The following is a 14,936-nucleotide window of genomic DNA, read 5'->3' as shown; positions in this document are numbered from 1 at the left end:
AGGGATGAAGCCCTCATGGAGAACCTCTGTGACAGCAGTGGAGAAAGAAAATGTGGGGTCATAACCTCAGACAGAGTTAGGTCATAATCCCTGACAGAGTCTCCACTTGCATGGCCTTGTGGAGCTGTGAGAAGAGAGACATCCTCCAAAACCCAGAACAGTAGATCCACCAACAGCTGGCACTGTGCACCTGGAAAAGCCTCAGGTACTCAATGCCAGCTTGTGAAAGTAACTGGGAGTGGGGCTGTACCCTGCAAAACCACAAGGGAGCCAAAGCTCAAGGCCATGGGAGCCCACCTCTAGCATTCACCAGACCTGAATACGAGACGTGGAATCAAAGAAGATTATTTTGGAACTTTAAGGTTTAATGACTGCCCTATTGGATTTCAAACTTGCTTGGGCGCTGTAGCCTCTTTGTTTTGGCCAATTTCTTCCATTTCAAATGGGTATATTTACCCAATACCTATTAACTCATTGTATCTAGGAAGTGATGAACTTGCTTTTGGTTTTACAGTCTCATAGGTGGAAGAGACTTGCCATGTCTCAGATGACATTTTGGACTTGGACTTTTGAGTTAATGCTGGAATGAGCACTACTTTGGAGGACTGTTGGGAAGGTACAATTGTGTTTTAAATTATGAGGATATGAAATTTGGGAGGAGCCAGGGATAAAATGGTATGGTTTGGCTGTATCCTCACCCAAATCTCAACTTAAATTGTAGTCCCCTAATCCCATGTGTGGAGGGAGGGGCACAGTAAGAGGTAATTGAATCATGGGGTGGTTACCCTCATGCTTCTGTTCTTCTGATAGTGAGTGAGTTCTCATGAGATCTAATGGTTTTATAAGGGGCTTTTTTCTCTTTGCTCTTCACTTCTCCTTGCTGTTGCTATGTGAAGAAGGATGTGTTCGCTTCTCCTTTGCCATGATTCTAAGTTTCCTGAGGCTTCTCAAGCCATGCTAAACTGTGAGTCAATTAAAGCTCTTTTCTTTACAAATTACCCAGTTTTGGGTATGTCTTTATTAGCAGCATAAGAATGGACTAATATAGGGGCCTACCACATAGGCATCTAGTCTCTGCATGACTGACTTCAGCTACTCAGGTTCCAGTCCCTTAGGATGAATACATTCAGACACCATAAATCACAGTGTAAGCATAAACTACCTGATCACACTGGTCCTTCAGGACCAAAGCTTTAGGGACACATAAACTCACTTATCAAACAAACAAAATATTCTAAGATCTCAGAGATTATCTTTCTTCCTAAATTGTCAAACCACTCTGTTTTTCTGAGTATGTACAGTTTGAGCAACCTGCACATGCTGATTTAACCACTTCCTCCAGAAAATTAAGTTTAAATACAAGGAGTTACTATTTTTTTTAGGCTTTGATGTTCTCAAAGTACAGATTTTAAATAAATAAAACCTCACTCTTCATGGAACTGATATGTGCAAATTTCAGTTTCCATGATTTAGAGAAAATAACACCAGTCCCCACACAACAAAGTGAAACTTTTAATTACCACAAAATGTAAACTGAAATTGCATAAAGTATAAACTTTGCTGCTGGTTCTGCAGCCCACAAATTACCATGTATACAACAGACTCATGTCCTGATCAATGACTAATCACAGCTTTTCTTGTGATTCAGTTTACACACAGATAACAAATGTGTAGTGTTGTTTCTTTATCTCCTAGTGATAAACTTACATGACATCTTATAAAAATGAAACCATATATTATATATAATACCATTATATATTAATATAATATAGTATTTTGACAGAGTATAGTATATATTAGTTGTATAATACCATTATTGTATTATATATACTACTGCCTAGGTAAATGAAAATATCTGAGAAACGTCTCAATCAATTTAGAACATTTATTTAATATTTTGCTAAGGTTAAGGACATGCCTGTGACACAGCTGCAGGAGGTCCTGATGACGTGCCCAAGGTAGGGGGATACAGCTTGCTTTTATACATTTTAGGGAGACAAGAGGCATTAATCAATATGTGTAAGATGTACATTCTTTTGGTCTAGTAAGGTGGGACAACTCTAAGTGGGGGCTTCCAAGTTAGAAGTAGATGACAGTCAAAAGGTTGCATTATTTTCAGTCCTTGCTTATCCTTCCACTGAATACACAATTTGAGCTCTTGATCAGCCTTCCACTGAACACACAGTTTAGTCTGGCTCAGTGAATTTGCATTTTTACATAAACAATAGGGCAGAGGAAGTAATCAGATATGCATTTGTCTCAGGTGAGCCTCAGAGGGATGACTTTGAGTTCTGTCTGTCCTTTGCCCAAAAGGAATTTCCTTGTGGGCAAATTGTGAAAGAGATATGTAGCTTTTTATATTTTAGCAATCATGTTTAGAAATATAATGGAAAGTATGCTTGTCTGACATAGTTCCCAGCTTGACTTTTCCTTTGGCTGGTGATTTGGGGGTCCTGAAGTTTATTTTCCTTTCACATATATAATATATTATAATATTATATGTATAATCTCTATATAATATATAATAATATTATATATAATCTCTATATAATATATAATAATATTATATACAATCTCTATATAATATATAATAATATATATAATATCTATATAATATATAATAATATATATAATCTCTATATAATATATAATAATATTATATATAATCTCTATATAATATATAATAATATTATATATAATCTCTATATAATATATAATACTTGTGTAACACTATATAGATTTTACAGGTGAAATGGCAGATTGTGGCAGTGTCAACACTGCCACTGCTTGAAAGGCTCTAAATAAGCAGCCAGAGTAATTTAGTGAAGGTGAACTTATCAATGTAAATAAAGAAGCTGATTACGGTAAAAGGCTAGAGATGACATACAGGAAGTAAAAACAAAACTTCACATTCCTGTAACTCTCAGAGAAATTTCTTAATGTTGAAAGTGTACAAAATAAAATATTGGTGGCTGATCCAAATTTAGAAAGGAATATAACAATTCTCCAAGGCATACAAAAAGATGCTTGCTTAGTGGTGTAAGTTATACAACCACAAGGCAATCAATGTTCAAAATATCCTTGATAAGGTTTTTTTACAAAGAAAACAATTTTTTAATTTTAAAAATTACAGTGTACTAAATAAATATTAGTTTTACTATTTTTTAATTTCCCTATATATTTTATCACCCACAGTAAGAGCATTTTAAAATTTTTAACAAATATTTCATAGGTCGTGGAACAATCATAATTTTCCCCACTGATTATTAAGGTTTATTTCCACAGTTTCAGCTTCCATAGTAATTTTTATGGTCTCACACTCTCATGCAAAGCGAAGTCTGTTTGTATCTTAAATTATCATGAAATTCTACTCATTTTTGTCTTTCTTCTCCTTTACCTTATTGATTGCTGAAGGACAGGACTTCGATTTGCATATTCTATATAATAAGTATCAGATAACAAAATTTAAATAAAAGTAAAATAAATCCAATGAGCATAATTAATTTGACATAGATGAGTAGTTAACACTGAAATAAAATATGAGATAATTGAATAAAAAATATAAATGCCTGTGCCATCCTGGACTTTTAAAATGTATTTATCTAATTAAAGCAAATATGTACCTAAAAGACTCAAACAGTTTAACTATATTCACAGGCCCCAATTCCCTAATTACTTTCCACCTGTGCATGCCATTCTGCAGTTTCTCACTGTATCTCTATAAAATTGCATTTTTTCCTTAAGCTCCATATATCCTAAAAATGGGTAGATTATATCAGTTATCTGTTGCTACATAAGAACTTACTCCAAATTGATCAACTTAAAACAAAAGTTTCTAATGACGGAATGCTGAATATGGCTCAGCTGAATATCTCTGGCTAAAGTTTCTTGTTTTTTCAATCACACTTTTGGCCAGGGCTGGAGTTTTATCTGAAGGGCAACCTGGTGAGGGTGGAATGTCAAGTTCATTTATTTGGTTCATGGCAATATTTATGTCCTCAAAGATGTCAGATGAAAAGCCCAGTTTCTACCTGGCTATTGTCTGGAGCCTCTCACTTCTTGCAATTTGAGACTTTTCATAGGGTATCTCACAGTATGACAAATGTCTTCCCAGAAAGTGAGCAAGCTAGAGAGTGAGGAAGAGCACCTCAGATGAAAGTCAACAGTCAATTTTGTAAAATAGTCTTCCAAGTAATGTCTCATTATATATGCAGTATTTTATTAGCTAGTAGCATTTCAAAGAGTCCAGGTCACACTCAAAAAGAGAACATTTCACAAGGTACAAATACCAGAAATAGAGATATTTCAGAGCCAATTTAGAGACATCTTATCACAAAGGCTTTTCAGATCTCAATTTCAACCTATTAATATTTGGGACAGCATCTGTTTATTTATAGGATTTGGGATCTGAGGAATAAGATCTGATTTTTTTTTGGCAAGCCTCTTGCCTATCCATTACCAACAGTCAAAGGGGAAAATATTGGCCTGTGTATCATCTTCCGTTGCACACAGGCCCATGAAGAGTTTATGGGGAGACTTTGAGCTTGCCAGTGTTGGTACAGCCAATTGAAAAACACAATTTATTTGAAAAGATAAATTCTATAAATTATCCAAAGAAAAATTAGTTTGTAATATGTAGAGGTTATCAGAGAATATTGTTTTTCAACTTCTTTTGATTTACTACACACACACATGCATACACACAAACACACACATATATGAAGAGATAATCTACAGTTTATTTTATGATTAAAGTAAAAGTATTAATGTCTTCCCCAAATCAGAGGTTATTCAGTCCAGGCAAGGAAAAAAACATGATAAACTTTCAGGATATCAAAACTATCAATGATATTTTTCTTTATTCTCTGATCAAAACAATATTAAAGAATCATGAAATGTAATGCATAGTAGATTCAGTATTATGCTTATTCTTTTATATTAAAATATTAAGTATAATTTCAAAATGAATATGGATGAGGAGGTTAAGTCATTTATTAAACTAGCAAAAGTTACTGAAAAAAATCACACCTCCATTATCTTATGGGATGCTAGGTAGAAAAGGATTAACATAAAAGAGTGAATTAATTATCTCAATTAGGCATTCCTGTAAAGTTATAATGACCTAATAATACCAAATATAAATACCATGATAAAAATGTTAATGGTATAAACTAGGGAAAGGCTGTTGTTTGGAGCAGGTGATAATATCATGGTCTAGATTTGTTATAATTTAAAATAAAATAAATGAATTTAGGATGGCTGGCTGGCTTGAAAATAGGGAGAAGCCTATAAATAATTTTTTTTCTCAATGCAATCAACAGTATATATAAAAAAAAATCCAAAACCATAATAGTTTCCTTTTGTGAATTGTGTTTCTGAGTACATCGTCAAAACTTCCTAATCCAAAATTGAAATACATGTTAATATAGGAGGAAAATGATAGTTTTGGTTGCTCCATCTGTTGGTTTTGGGATCCTCCAGGAAAAGAATGCTTTATCTGTGCCCAATGCTTGCTTACGCCCTTTGAATATGTAAATTTTGATTCTGGGTAAAAATTATTATTTGCTTGAAGCTGCTTTTGTAATTCAAAACTTTGTGTTTGATATTTTTCGATTGAAAACTATCTTTTTGTTTTATAGTAACAAAATTAATCAATATACAGCAAAGTTTTTGACAGAGGCCATTCTCACTAGAAACTTGTCAGCTTTTGTACTTGTAGCAATTCGAGTACTTTATCTATTAAGAAATGTATACATGCATTAATACAACTTGTTTGGATACGGTGGAACCATTTCAGAATTGACCAAAATTCTATTTTTTTTCATTCTAACTGTACATTCATCAACTATAGGTGAATAATGGTGCTTTAAAATGTAAACCCTTAATTTTGTTGTTTTATAGATTTTTTATAAAAGCATATACATCTTCAAGCTGTTTTAGCATATGATGAAAGATAATAGATGTTGGATGAAATTTTAGGTGCACTCAAAGCTTTGAGCAGAGCTATAACTGATTGACTCACTTAAGAATCAAACTTAAGGCCAGGTGCAGTGGCTCATGCCTGCAATCCCAGCACTTTGGGAGGCCGAGGTGGACCGATGGACTGAGGTCAGGAGCTTGAGACCAGCCTGGCCAACATGGTGAAACCCCCTCTCTCCTAAAAATACAAAAATAGCTGGGCCTGGTGGCAGGCGCCTGTAATCCCAGCTACTAAGGAGCCTGAGGTGGGAGAATTGCTTGAACCTGGGAGGTGGAAGTTGCAGTGAGCCGAGATCGCGACATTGTACTCCAGCCTGGGAGGAAAACAGTCTCAAAAAAAAAAAAAAATTTAAACTTGGGGCTTTAATGGTGCCCCACCCTGCTGCAATAGACTATTTAATATATTTTTCACCAAATAAATGTATTCTTTAATATTTTGTTCTCACTTACACTTTAAAAAATTACAAAAACTGCTTCCTGTGGCTATTATTTTTGTCATATTTAATATAATTTCAATGTTTTAGAATAAATATATAAATATACGTTTATTTTTGATAGTAGAAAGCAATGAACTGTTTTCTACATTTATTTAGGTATATTCTTTAGTATGCTTATATTATAATTTTTAAAAATTATTTTTTAAATATTTAGTTTCAAGCAACAATGATTAGAAAATGTTTTGTACACTTTATTTGGAGATATATTTTCTAAAAATTCTTCATGAATTTAATATGCTGATTATTCTTATGGTATTTTTTATACTTATGGCTGCTTTGCAAAATATTAAGATAATTTATCTTAGATTATCTTAATATATGATTAAGGACAGAGAAAATTTAACTTGATCAAAAACATAGGAACTGATTTATACTTTTTTAAAAATTGACTTTATTGGATCTTTGGAATCTTACTTTTGTCCTCTACTCTGAGTGGTTTAGTTATGCGGACTTTTGCATTGCATAGGTATTTTGTTCCCATATATTTTCTCGTTATAACTCTTTTCTTCAGCATGTTCTATCCTTATTTAAAAAGGGGATTTTAGAATGTTAGCAGTTTGAATTTCAATAATGTGGTTGCTAGGAGAGGGGAAGGTATTCTAAGATACAGGGTCTCTCTTTTTTTGAATTTAAACTTTGAGTACAAAGGCTGAATAGGAAACCTACACGTCTTCGTTATTACCTTTTTGGTAGGGTAAAAATCGATATCCTGAATATGACTACACTATGTCACTAAGCAAAATTTGAATTTTATTTCTGTATCTATCAGCAGGAAAATAAAAATTTTATAAAGAAATAACTTTTTAAATGGAGAGAGATTTCTGAACTTATTACCCTTTTAAGTTTTTCATTATCCTCTTACTGAGGTGCTTTGTGGTGCTAACATTTTAAAGTCAAAAGATTTTGCTGAACCCAAATAAAAACATATAAAGATTTCAAGAATCTATTTTGGATTTTTAAATAGTGATATTTAGTTGAAGTGATTGAAATGACCTATCTCTACCTAATCTTTTCATGTAACCACCATAAACTACGTCTGTGTATGTGCAAATGTGTACATATATATAAAGTTTGTGAAAAGTATTCCATATTCATTTAATATTTATCTTCTTTCTATTACTTGCTTTTATTTAATTCAGGTGAATAATGTGTGTGTATGATATGGTTTGGCTGTGTCCCCACCCAAATCTCATCTTGAATTGTAGCTCCCATAATTCCCACGTGTTGTGGAAGGGACCTGGTGGGAAGTAATTGAATCCTGGAGGCAGGTCTTTCCCATTCAGTTCTTGTGATAGTGTATAAGTCTCACAAAATCTGATAGTTTTACAAAGGGGGTTCCCCTGCACAAGCTTTCTTGCCTGCTGCCGTATAAGACGTGTCTTGCTTCCGCTTTACCTTCTGCCATGATTGTGAAGCTTCCCTAGCCATGCGGAACTGTGAGTCATTTAAACCTCTTTCCTTTATAAATTACTCAGTCTTGGATATGTCTTTATTAGCAGTGTGAGAACAGACCAATACAGTATATTTGTATGTCCATACACATACATATATATATTACTATTTCAACTTATGTCTATAACTTTATATAAAATTACATTTTACAACCAGGTGCAGTGGCTCATGCCTGTAATTCCAGCACTTTGGGAGGCTAAGATGGGCAGGTTACAAGGTCAGGAGTTTGAGACCAGCCTGGCCAACATGGTGAAACCTCATCTTTACTAAAAATACAAAAATTAGCCAGTCATGGTGGCGGACACCTGTAATCCAAGCCACTCGGGAGGTTGAGGCAGGAGAATTGCTTGAACTCCGGAGATGGAGGTTGCAGTGAACCAAGATTTTGTCACTGCACTCCAGCCTGGGCAACAGAGCAAGACTCCCTCTCAAAATAAAAAGAAAAATTACATTTTATTATGCATTCGGAAAGACAGAATAATTCATAAATAAAAAGACTAAAATTACTAGTATATGCCAAATTACAATCTGTCTTTCTTTTGTCACACACAATATGTACTGAACAATTGAGAAGATTATTTTATTCAGGCTATTGCAATACAGCGAACATTCATTAATGACAAACATCTTAAAAAAATAAAGGAGGCTTAGAGTAGTATAGCTTCAGGTACAAGGGAGTCAACTCCAAAACGCAGGGGAGTCATGGGGCAGAGTGACAGTAAGTCTTACCTGAAGAGTGGAGGTGAGTAGTTCTTGTCATATGTAAAAAGTAGGTGGTCCTTCAACACACAAAATGGTGAACAGATGTCTCAACTTTTGTTATTTTCCAGAAGCATGATGATCAGCTAAAGTCCAGCATTGCCATATATTTGATAATTATTAACCTAAAAGGAAAAGAAGGTGAAATTACATTAAAAGTTTCATTAATTAAATGAATCTTGGTTATGGCACTTGGAAAAAATAGCAAACTTTTTACCAAAAGTGTTTTATTGGACAAATGTTTCGCTGAAAGTATTACAGTTTAGCTTGAGTATACCTTATTTACTTGACTTTTAACATATATAAATAAAAGAGTATTTGGTTATTGTTGTGTCTATATAATGTCTTCTTTGAAAAAATATTAATTTAAGAGCTAATCAAGCTTACCATCTCAAAGAAATGAGCCAAAAGACACAACTTAGGACCAAACTATCTCTTTAAAACTAATTTTTCTTTACAAACAAAAACTGAGTTACTTCTCATGTATTAATCTATGTAAATTTCCAGGCTTTGTATTAATATCTTTTAAAAATACATTAATGCCATTTTTATTGAATGTTTTATGAAACATTGAATACATCTAAAATCAACTAGTTTGCACTTAAGGACTTCATTATATTCTTTCAACGATATTGCTTCTAGAAATGTTAGTAACTTGTTCTAAAGAAGTATATAAAATGTTTATTCTGTATGTAAAATGTTAGTATAAAATACAATGTATTTTGTAGCCTACTCAGTATTAATCAGAGGAGTAAAATGTAACAATATTAGAATGCTAAAAGATTCATACTAATATGATAAGCATGTTTTAAATTCATACAAGAAAGTTGAAGATTAAAAGTATATTTCAGGCAGTAAGATCAACACACTAAGTTAATACAATAAGATATTCAACATTATGAGAATCACTCCCCATTACATCAATGAATATATTAGACACGATGGAGTACAGAAGTTATTGGCTAAGATGTTTAAAAGGATGAAAGCCCAGAAAGTATAGATTTATGATAAATTCTGAAAAGAGCAATTTACTGGAAGATGGGAAATGTATTTACTTTTATATTTTTATTTATTTATTTTGAGACAGAGTCTCTCTGTCGCGCAGGCTGGAGTACAGTGACCTGATCTTATCTCACTGTAAACTTCGCCTCCTGTGTTCAAACGATTCTCCTGTCTCAGCCTCCTGAGTAGGTGAGATTACAGGTGTGTGCCACCACGCCGACTAATTTTGTATTTTTATTAAAGACAAGAGTTTCACCATGTTGGCCAGGCTGGTCTCAAACACCTGACCTCAAATGATCCACCTGCCTTGGCCTCCCAAAGTGCTGGGATTATAGGCATGACCCACTGAACCAGGCCAGAAGATGGGAAAAGAATATTTAGTGAATAAGAATTCAACAAATTGCTTAAATATATTAAAGTATAATTGGTGTAAGGCAGTATACAGTGTTTCCAGTATAGGATTCCTAGTTCCAGAACTGTCTGTCTATGACACCTATGATGTTGTGCAAAAGGAATATTAATAACTGCTAAACGTAAGATTAGAATTAATGCACTTACTGGATAAACACACAAACTATCTAAATGTGTATATATAAGTATTTTTATCAGAAGAGAAATTTTAGAGATATTTGCCTATATGCATAGAGTTAAAAATATATAAATACAGTTTATTTGGTACAATAAAATCTGAATAAGAATTTTAAAAGTACAAAAATAAAATTTCAAAAATGTATACACCTGAAAAACACTAGTCTTCTAAACTCTAGGGAACATTATTGCTTCATTTTGAATTTCTTCAAGATTTTATAAATTCTTACCTCACTGGCTGTGGGCGCTGGCTCATCTGCACTAGATTTAATTTCAGAATAATAAAATATGATGCATTTTTTGCTTTTAAGGTTTAGTACATTTTTAAATTAAATGTAGCCGCTGTGTTTTTTCTTCACTGAAATACTTTTAATTCTTCTCTTTATATAGAGGTTTTTGATTTATTCATTTTTATTCAAATATATTTTTATTTAATGCCTACAATTTATCAAGCTCTATACTTAGACTATAATGATGAACAAAACTAACATGAGTGCTGTGCTAATGGAAAGCTTCAATATCATATCAAATACATATTTATCATGTAATAAATTTCAATTAAAATAAAGAATTGATTTCAGCATTCTATGTGAAGAATTAACAGAAGAATCTATATAGGTTTGTGTTCTCATGCAAATACCCATATAAAGGAATAGTAAGAGTTAAATGTCTTTTCAGGTACAGAAAAACTGACCTAGAGCTTGAAGTAACCATGACAAATAAAGGAACCACATGAAAGTCAATATAGCTAAGGTATGGAGAGTTAAGGGAATAGATACGTGAAAAGATCCTAGAAAGTTAGACAGAAAGAAACCCCTGGATGGTATTATTGGCTAGATTTTGGGTCTGTTCAAATATCACTAGGAAGGCCTTGAATTGTTTTATACATCAGATGACCATCAGTTTTACACTTACAAAAGGAGATCTTAAAGAATGAAGAACAAATAACAAAGTAGGAAGAGTTAATTTTGAAACATCACTTAAGAGAATATTACAATAATCCAGAGGAGAAATGATGGCCACTTGACAATGAGGAACAAAATGGTGGGTGGATTTCAGAGGTATGTATGATATAGAATAAATTGGATTTGTAATATAATTGATGACAAGAGAATCAAGAACAATTCCAGATTTGGGGCTGAGGGAAAACCATTATGTAAACCATGGTGTAATTTTCTGATTTAGGGAACACAGAAAATATATAAGTTTGGAGAGGAGATTTGTGTTAAATAAGTAGTGCTGGTGAGACAGTTCAAGGTGGATGTCCATAAGAAGCTCCATATTTAGGCCCTAGAGCAATCCCTACTGGATACACAAATATGAGAGCTCTCACAAAGAGATTGTAACTGAAATAATGAGAGTAGATGCACACTAAAATTTTTTAAACGTCCACTATAAATTTCAGAAAAACTTTAATCATTAATGAATGTATACATGAAGAGAAGCTGACAAGAGACTACAAAAGAATGTCCAGAAAAATAGCAGGAAAATGTAAAATGGCATTTTATGGAAATAGAAATAGAGAATTCAAGATAATATTTTTAGAGAAAAACAAGGCCAACCCTATAAGGTACTAAAGTCAGGGCAAGGCAAATTAGGATTAAGGTATGTTCATTGCATTCATGATATGAGCTCTTTAATAAACTTACTCCAGATAAGTTCTGGAAGAATTATTCAGATAGCCCCTTGAAGTGTGTTAAGGAATGGGTGGGTGATGAAGATTTGCAAATAGCTTGTGTAAAAAACTTCATAGAAAAGTTTGCTTATGTTAACCCCATAATAGCAGTGTCTACTTAAATCCTGAGAAGAGTTATCAGATATTTACTAACACTATTTTATTCTTCTTTTATTAAATATATTAAGAATATATATGATGATGAAAGCTCTGACATTTCATAGTGGTTCCTTCTCTGACTTTAAAAACGTATTTTTTGCCTTTGTTCGGTTTTTAGGCTTGCTTAATATTTACCAGTACTGATTTATATTAAATTTGATGAAGTCTTATAAAAATGACCCTTCACAAATTTTTCACAAAATGATCTTCGAGTCTAGACAAAAAGAAGGATGGAGGAAAAAAATCACCAGAATCAATGTGCAATTCAGAAATTCAGTAGCTTTGGGATGTTGGGAATCTCTAATGATTATTGTAAAAACTGGAGATATGAATAAGCAACCAAGTAAAGCAGCCATTGCACATCTTCTTCCTATTTCCCACTTCTCAACTTTGTCTGGAAAACTCTTCTAGTAATAAACTGGTAATTACATCGAACATGATCTTTTTCTTATTCCTCCCTCTCCTCCCTACTCCTATAAAATCTTTTCTGCAGTAGCAACACTTCTTTGAGGGACAGAAAATGTGTAAGACTGAATATCAAGTAAACTGTCAAGAGAGTGAATATGCCTTATCTAAATTGCTCTATTATAATCTTGAAGTATAAAGCAGATCAAGAATAAAAGTCCAAGAAGCAGAATAAACAAATAACTTAAACCTCCCTTAATCCAGTGGGAATTGGTTGATCGCCAATATTAAATTTACAATTCACATTAATATATAAATTAGCTACTGATTTCATTGGTAAACTTGTTTACTAATTTATCTAAATTCACAAGCACAAATGTTTTGTCTAAAAATCTAACTTCCGTACAAGGGACTGTACTTAGAAATATAATATATAATATTTTAATTCAAATATCTCCTAGTTATAACTACTTTTTATTTTTCCTCACCACAAACAACTGCTACATATATCTGGAAATTTTGCTTTCTTTCTGCCTTTCCCTTTGAGATCCTAAGTGTTCTGCTACTAAAATTTACATTTCCCATATTGATAGATATTTGATAGATTTCTAAGTTTTTGCTGTTATAAACATTGTTAATATGAGCAACTTTAAACATTTTTGGTGTGCATATATGAGTATCTCTAATGAAAATACATAAAACTGGAATAAGGAGTTATCGAGTAAACATATCCAACTGTCCAAGATCAAGCATAATTATTTTCCAATGTGGCTAAGAAATTTAAACTCTTAAATATTAGTATTTCACAACTTCCCACTATATTTTACTTGCTAATTTTTGGTACTTTCAAACTACAAGTTTCATTAACATAGTGGCTATAAAATTATATTTATGTAGTAATTTTTTGCATTTTCTTTATCACAATTAAGGTTCAACATTTTCATATTGTTATTTAATAGTAATCTACTCCCTGAATTTAATTTATTTTTTAAACCTGGGTCTTGCTAGATTTCAAAAATAACATTGTTTAATTGTCATTATTCTACCTTTTACCACTTGTTTAGGTTGCAAGCCAGTCCAATGAAATGAATCTAATGTTTACTCTGTGTAATTGATTTCTAAGTCTTCATGAATAAGAGACACAAGTTATGTGCTATTTTTATGCTAGTATTATACACTTTTTCTCTTTGTGTGTTTGTATACACATGAAATGATATATTAGGGTACAAAAATTAGGATTATAAAGGGCTTCCAAGGACGCAATTAAGCATTTTGTGTGCTGAGCATCTTTGTCGATGCTAGTGGTTTCAGTAGCAGTGTTCTTCCAAGTTAAGAAAACATTTTTTTAAAAGGCAATGATTTGTTTACAAGATACACAGAGCTGGGGGCTTTGTGGAAACAAATGAGGTCAGGAATTTGAGACCGGCCTGACCAACATGGTGAAACCCCATCCCTACTAAAAACACAAAAACTAGCTGGGTGTGGTGGCGGGCCCCTGTAATCCCAGCTACTTGGGAGGCTGAGGCAGGAGAATAGCTTGAACTCGGGAGGCGGAGGTTGCAGTGAGCTGAGATTGTGCCATTGCACTTCAGCCTGGGTGACAGAACGAGACTCCATCTTAAAAAAAAAAAATCAAATTAACGTAGTTCTGTATGACAAAGTGCAGTCTATACACAGATAAAGATAGGTGCTGTGCTCTCTAGAGAAAATGGAAAATAAAAAAAAGGACAGTACGTAATCCATCAATGAAGCAGCTGGAAAAATAACCACAAATGTCTAAAACACATGGAAAAGAAGAACTAAAAGGCTTATTCCAGACGTGCAATGTTGTGCCAGGAAAATAGGAATCGAAAAGCCCAGAAATGTAGAAATACTTAAAAGAACTGTTCATTTTCTGTTGTTCAAGGTTGTTCCTTCAACTAAGGCAGCATTTTACATGCTGGTTTCATATACTGTGGATTATCCCTATGACGTGTTTGAAACACTTTAAACCTTGGTAGATTCATGGATTTTTACTACTTTAATGTGTGTAACTCTATTTTGTCTTATCACTTATCTTGATCTTCTGTATTCATGTAAGAAGATAAAATTATGCTTATATGAAATTGTAATGTTACCTAATTAAATGCTTCCTTCACGAGATCAGGGCCAATGTCTGCTTGCTTACTAGTCTATGTTCTATGTCTTTCTGGATAACTACCACGTTAGAAAACTTAATAAATATTCATTGAGAAAATAAAAACTAATTATTACCCATCATTTATTATCAAATTATTTATCTATAAATAAGAATAAAAATTAAATTGTATTAAAAATTAAATAATCTATAGCCTCTATAGTGTAAACCGCATGTAATTTTCTGGCTGTAGAGTAAATAAAATAAGTAGAATCCCTAAGGAATAGATAATTGTGAAAGCAAA

General features: G+C 32.9%; 1 long non-coding RNA gene across 1 annotated transcript in view; it reads right to left on the bottom strand.

Moving 5' to 3' along the window:
• The window catches only part of LOC105738403, a 28,562-nt gene that overhangs the window by 7,020 nt on the left and 6,606 nt on the right, over positions 1-14,936 (bottom strand). Inside the window, exons 2-3 of the long non-coding RNA XR_001114210.2 lie at positions 8,658-8,812; positions 6,891-6,998 (exon numbers count right to left, since the gene is read on the bottom strand). This is a non-coding gene — a long non-coding RNA (uncharacterized LOC105738403). The remainder of the gene's footprint in view (positions 1-6,890; positions 6,999-8,657; positions 8,813-14,936) is intronic.

This window comes from Nomascus leucogenys, chromosome 12, assembly GCF_006542625.1.
Source record: "Nomascus leucogenys isolate Asia chromosome 12, Asia_NLE_v1, whole genome shotgun sequence".
Lineage (NCBI taxonomy): Eukaryota > Metazoa > Chordata > Mammalia > Primates > Hylobatidae > Nomascus > Nomascus leucogenys.
This window is presented reverse-complemented; position numbering and strand designations above follow the sequence as displayed.